The following is a 6,922-nucleotide window of genomic DNA, read 5'->3' on the forward strand; positions in this document are numbered from 1 at the left end:
ACGGATGGGTGGGGGGCTGCACCCAAGGACACGGAGCAGGGGGCACACCGGCGGGGGGGCACCAGTTGGGGCCAGGGACTAGGAGCACAGACTGGGGACACTGACCTGGGGCACGGATCAGCGTTACAGACTGGGGGCGTGAACTGTGGGGCACAGCCCTGGGGACACGGACTGGGGACACAGCCTTGGTGCTCTGTCCCACCTCGCTGCTCAACTCTTTCCTTGGCCCCAGCAGTATTTGGCCTTCATGAGGGTCACCTTGCTACCTGCCAGGGTTCCCCCACAGGGGGAGGGGACTGCTGAAGCTTGTGGTCTGCCATAGCTCCTCACCCATCTGCAACCACCTTAGAGTGTGAACGGAGGGGACATCCTGCGGTGATCTTAACTTTTCAGCGGAAGAAGGGATAGATAGTGTGAATTGTATTTATGTTGCTCATGTAGACATGAGGAGGTGTAAGGAGCCTATGGTTCAGAATCAGCTCAAACTAAGTAGCACTAACTAGTACTTCTTGCTAATACCTACCTGCCTTATTGTAGTTTTTATCAGTAGCTCTCAAAGGGGAAGGTGGGGAAACTGAGGCAGAGCAGGTCCACAGCCATCATCACCCAGCAAGGTGCTGGGTTTGTAGAGTTTGTAGAGCTGGGGTTTGTAGAGCCTGGGGCTCTGAGGCTGCCTGGTGTTGCTGTCCCATCCCCTTTGCTATGGGAATCGCACTGGGTAGCGAGCGGTGTGGACAGGGAGAGAGGGATGCTGTGGAGCTGGAGGGGGCTGTGCAGCAAAAAATGCAGGGGAGCCACGAGTGCCACTGGCACTGCTGTGGGCGATTCTCAGTGGGGGACCTTTGGTGCTGTATCCGAAAAGGTTTTGCAAGTGAGACATTTGTGGTGTCCTGTAGACATGGAACAAACTGGTCTCCTGGTAAGGTTTGGGCATTGGTGTGTGTGTGTTAGGCTGTGCATTAAGCAGTCTGTGGCAAAACTGTGGAGACTGGAGGGTTTTTGCAGCTGTCCCATGTACGCAGCTCTCGTGCACTCTGAGGTCTGAGCCTTGAGTGGAAGTCCACGGGGCAGTGAAGTCACTGGGAAATTTTGTGTTGTTGACTTCAGCATGGGCAGGATTTTACTCTTACATCCTGACTCAGATCCATTTGAGAATGACTTTATTTACATCAGAAATTAAGTGATGATCAGTACTTAGTGATTATAGAATGATTCAGATGCTGTGAGGTCACGAAGGTGGCATTTAGTTCTGCCTGAATAGTGCTTGTCAGGTGAAACCTTTGCATTCAAGGTAGCAATATAAATCTCCCAAATAAAAGAATAAATAGAGTGACCATTGCTTTATTTAAGGACACTCTATGTTAACAGAGAAAATTCTTTGGATTTAGTGTCCCTTTTTTTCTGGTTTGCATTATTGTGTGAGTTCTTAATGGGAATATGCTAAATGTCTGCCTCAAAGAGCAGAAAGCATGTTGCATAACAGGTACTTAATTCCTTTGCAGACTCATAAGTAGGTAATTATATTTGTACATTCATTTACAGTAGCTAAACAAGTGACTTCAATTGTATTTAATAGTATCTTGTTTGACTTCAGCATTTGTAAAATCGTGAGATACGGTTAGAGGGTGAGGAGACGCACCGTACGCTCAGCGCAAGCTTGTGCCTGAACGACGCTGTGGTTAATTGTGAGAATAAATCACAGATTAACCTGGCGTGGTGCTGCAGGAAAGCCTTCGATCCAGATGCTCTATGTACTGGTAGAAGTGTAGAGTGTTACACAGGCTGTGTAAAGATTTGGGTGTTCAGGGAAGGGGTTTCTCCACAAGGACAGAAGGAAAAAAAGTCTCTGCTGGTGTCATGGTGCTGTTTGTACCAGCTCCACTCTTGCCGCGAGTGGGTAGTGTGCTCCTGGGTGCAGCCCACGGAGGACCTCGTGCACAGTCCAGTCTCATCAATGCTGTTTTGTTAAAGAAAAACTGGCGATGGGAGAGTGGAATTGTTTGCAGCTGAGGGGGTGAAGAAGCAGTGGGGCGGTTGTGGTAGGGGAAGGAGAGGCCCTGGCAGAGCTGACTGGCCCGTTCGCCTTAACGATCTGTTCTTTGTTTTCCATGGGCACTAAATGCATTTCAGTTGGTGAAACTGGCTGGTACCCGCACTGGTCACTGTCAAAACTCTGATGCTCGTGGGGCTGTTAACCAGCACAACGTTTCAAGTGAGCCCGACTGCAGCTTCACCACGTTCTCCCCAGTTTGGCAGAGGGGTGAACCTTTAGCTGTGAGCTACTGTAGGAAATTGTATCCGTTCATGTTCAGGGGTCAGTGATTCATCTACAGTTTCAACACGAAATTGTCTCTCAGTTGTTCAGCAAGAAAGGAAACTTGCTGTTGCATCAACAGGGGATTAAGTTCTGACGTCCGGAGCTTGCGTGGACCGCCCTCCACAGCCTGAGCCGCTGCAGGGGGCTGCAGGAGAGCAACGGAGCAAGTTACACTTTTAACCACCGTGTAAAAACACCAAGGGGGAGAACGGGCGAGGGCTCAGCAGGTGGGGGATCTGGTGGTGGTGGAGTTTGGAAGGTATCCTGGCGCGTGATGGAAAATGTGTGCCCTCAACTGCGTCGCTCAGGTTGGATCGTTTATCCTAACATGGGACTCGAGTCCAGCCTCGTGCTCTCCTGGGCAGCCAGGTCGGGAGGGCTGCTGCAGGTGTCCAGCAAGCTCCATCTCTGAAGGAATTCAATTGACTGGGCTGCGTCTGGTGTTACTGGGAGGCTGTCCCAGGTGGGGCATCCATGGAAAGCAGGTTGGGGCAGGAGGAGCTCCTGGTGTGGTGCAGTCATTGTAGCAACCTTGATGCTACTTAGCACTTGCACATCTGGAGCGTGGGAGAGTTGGATGGGCCGGAGAACCACATGTCCCTGCTGGGATGGTCGGTTTGCTGCCTCACAGGGTGTTACAGAAATTGGTAGGAGACGAGAAGCAATGAGGCTCAGTCCTTGCTAGTCTCAGGATGAGGTTTCCCTTGTGAGAAGGTGTCTCACAGGAACCTCTGCAGTACTTTCCTGCTCTGGGGATGCTAAAATCTGTTCCCACATCGTGTCACCATTTACCTTCTCCCCAGTGGGATGCTCAGCAATTTTAATCTTCCAAGGGACTGCAGCCATAAAAAGTCACCTGAGCTTTGGCTTTAAGGGCAGTGTTTCACTTGCATCTGGAGACCAAGAAATCATGACCTAAAGCTGATATAACAGAGAACCACAAATAGGATGTGGCTACTTGGATTAGTGTGTACTTCTGAGTGGCACCCTGTGGTCTGGGTGGAATGGATTTTCCAGTGAAACCTACACCAAGGTGACATCTCCCTGGAGACAAAGTCCTTTGAGAAAAATCATCCATCGAGTCTAGCCTTGCTTGTTGCTGCTGAACTCCAGCATCCATACCTGCAACTGCTGTTAAAGCTCTTGTCAGCTGTCACCCTGCAGTGGTTGGTTGTTTTCCAGATTTCTGTGTGAGTCACTTCACAGAGGGACAATGTCAGGGCTGGCACTGATGCTGATATTACATTGATAGCCCTTGTTTTTACTTGATGCCCTTTGTAGGTTGCAGTTGTGGAGAGGGAGACTCGCGTGAGTGGTTTTGTAGGCAATCTCTTTTCTTTTAAATAAAAAAAAGAAATTTCTGCTTTGTGGGGGGGTTTGCTGAGACCTCAGGGTGTGCTCCCCAAACTGGGGCTGGAACAGTGACTTGTGTCCATCACGTAAAACAGGAGAAGGAAATGCTCTGTGTGGAGCCGCTTCCCAGGAATCCCTTATCCACACAAGGCTCTGTATGTCACCTCCCGCTCTGGTTGCTGCTGAAATAGCTGAATCTTTGTCCCGTGAGTAAAAGTGCCTGCGACCCCCTTGCTCGGAGGGCTGTGAATGATTGCAAAGAGCTCGGGCAGGGCAGGAGGGGCTGGAGGAACTGTTCTGCTGGAAAGGGCATGGGGGGCACTTTTAATGAGCTGTGCAAAGAGCTTGTTCCAACAGCTTCTAATGAACTCAATGTCTACGGCCTCTTGGCTTGGTAACAGCTGAGGCAGCCAAATCTGCTAAAAGGAGCTCTGAGCAGGCAAATAGGGCCCCATGCCTCCAGAAAACAGACTTGACTTCCTCAGTGGCCATAGAACAATTTAAAATTAACTTGGATGTAATGAGTCCTGCTGATTAGAACAAGGAGACTTTAAGAACTTCCAGAAGAAAAATGACATTGCTTGCACTCAGAAGCAAAGAACATGAACCGTCTGCAAACGAAGGCTTTGGGGGCGAAAGGGGGTGATGCCAATGTAGGCGAGTGGGGTGGTGGGCTGGGGGTGGGGTGTCCTGGGAGGTGGAGGGGAGCTGGATCCTGGGCTGGAGAGCACGGCAGGAGCATGGCGGGCAACAGGGGAGCTGTCAGGAGAGCAGCCTGGCAGGTGAAATAAGCGTTTGTGACCTGAGTATATATTTCACGCACAAAGTCCATCTCTGCTATGTAAATGCTTGGTGATTTAGAAAGGCCGGTTTCACGAAACTAGAAGCAATGGTCAGTTAAAGGACATGTGAGGGAGAACTTCAATGGGGAAAAAGGGGTGATAACTGGAAGTCGGGTGACTACATTTTGCCAAGTGCAGCGTGAGCTTCATTCTGGAGAGAGGGGAGGCCTGGCAAAGAGCAAGCTGGCACAGAGAGGAACCAAACGCAGCAATACTTGGGGGGAAAAGGGAAGCTGACAAGAGTCAGTATTAATTGGAATTGAAGAACCACAGAAAACATGAAAAGAGATGTGAAAGAATCGAGGAAGAAATCCCTGGGCAGGGTGTTGAGGGTGATGAGCAGTGTTTTGAGTGTGTGGCACAAAAGGAATCTGACCCATGGTATTCTGTTGCCAGATGGGCAATGCAGAAAAAGCCGTATTCAGTGAAGGATTTTTGTTCTGTACTCAGGAAAGTGCTCACAGGACAGTCCTATATCATAAGAAGTTGTTTGATAATGAAATATTTTTATTATGATGGTAACTAAAGGGAAATTAAAATAATTGTGTCCAACCCTGGCTACTTTAAAATCTACAGGTTTAGGCAACTTCCGTACAAGAATTTTGTAGGAGCTGCCTGAGGAGTTTTGTGAACCAATACAAGCCCCAGGGTAGATGGAGATCACCAGCATCGATGGCTGCAAGGTCAGGCTGATCTGGAGTCCCTCTTGGGAAGCAGACTCCAAAAAAGGGCTTTGAGCTGGCAAAGATATAACTAGTTGAACACGGCTACCAGACTGGCTACTCACAGCCGAGAGAACCCTTGTGAGAACACAAATGTGGTATGTGTGTGTGTGGACATGTGAAAGTTGAGAAAGAGCAGTGAGGATCTACCAGGCCACTATCTGCTGAGGTTGTGGCTTTCACCAGAACGCCTTTCCAACCTGGCTTCCACAGCTCAGAAATGGCTTTGACAAGTGGGAGACATCTCAGGATAAATAAAGGACTGGAAAACAGGCTGTGTGATGAAAGGCTGTGGGAGCTCAACCTATTTCTTTCAGAGAATAGAAAGGCAAGGAATAACTTGATCACTACCTTGAAGGCACATCCATCACGAGCAGAGTTTGGATAAGGGTGGCACAGGCTAAGGCATAAAAGAGGAGCATATAAGAAGATGCAGAGAGTTGAAGCTGGCAGATTCAGGTTATCACAAAGTAGTTTTAGCAGTGAGGTTTATAAATCATAGGAACAGCTTACTAAACTTGTGGTGGGTTCACCATCACTGAAAATGTTTCTTGTTTTCTAATCAAATGTGGTGGATCTATCTTAAAAACCAAACCAAACCCTGGTGCTGAAATGGAGATTCAAAAGGGGACCCCTGTTACCCCCACACAGAGTGTCAGATCATCACACCATGCTGTGTGAGCTTCACAGTCCATGAACGCTAGAAGATGTAGGATCTATTGCTGCCTCCAAGAGAAGGTGTGAGCCTCACATCTCTGAGCCAGGGAAGATTTTCTCCAAGATGCCAATTTCATTTTTGTCACTAGTTTCCAGTGTGTTCTTGGACACTTTGCCCGCTTTCTCTGAGCTTCACCTGTCACGTTTGCAAAATAGAGAGAATTTTTCTGCCAACTACAAAATACTTCAATAAGTTTACATAAGTGTTTAATAAGCTTTATGTCATTTTAGCCTTACTCTGCCCCTGTGTTACTGGCCCCTTTCTGGCCACTCTGCAAATACCCAATGGGAGCAAAACAACTCTGCTGGCAGGAAGGCTGGTAAACAGGGCTTGGTTTATGTCCAGATGACGTCATGTTTGCAGGAGCTGGGTTGGTAGAAATCAGATTCACATATCCATTGTGCTGGCGAGCAGGCGGTGTGAGCGAGGTGGCCGGCAGCACTGTCACAGCTGCAGTGTGAGAACAGTTTGCGAGTGAGATGCTAAAAGCCACCGGTACTTTCTAGTATTGAGCAGTTCTGAGTATCGCAGATAGGATGTTCCTTTGTGATGGTAGTGGGATAAAAGGGCTTGGAAAGCTCCAGCCAAAATATCTTTCGGTGTTGGGATTGAGGTCCTGGAGGAACCCTGTCACCGATCTGCCACATTTGCCTGGTCATAAGGTGGCGGGGTGCTGGGGAGAGCCCGTGTGAGGGTAGCAAGGCTGTGATGGTCATGTAGTGTGCAAAGGTTGATGGGGAAAAAACCAAATCTTGGCAGTGCCTTTGGGTGGGGTGTCTCTGAGCGCTGGGTCTGTCTGGTGGGCAGGCTGTGGGCACCGGCCAGGTGGCACAGGGCTGTCCACAAGCTGCCTGGGGCTGGTGGAGAACAAGGTCCAGCTGAAGCCTCTGATGTCTCCTTTCAGGTTGGTGGTGGGGACTGGTGGCACATGTGTGTCCGTACTTTGGTACTACGCCTGGGCGAGCTGGTT

This window comes from Charadrius vociferus, unplaced genomic scaffold (assembly GCF_000708025.1).
Source record: "Charadrius vociferus isolate BGI_N301 unplaced genomic scaffold, ASM70802v2 scaffold280, whole genome shotgun sequence".
Taxonomy (NCBI): domain Eukaryota; kingdom Metazoa; phylum Chordata; class Aves; order Charadriiformes; family Charadriidae; genus Charadrius; species Charadrius vociferus.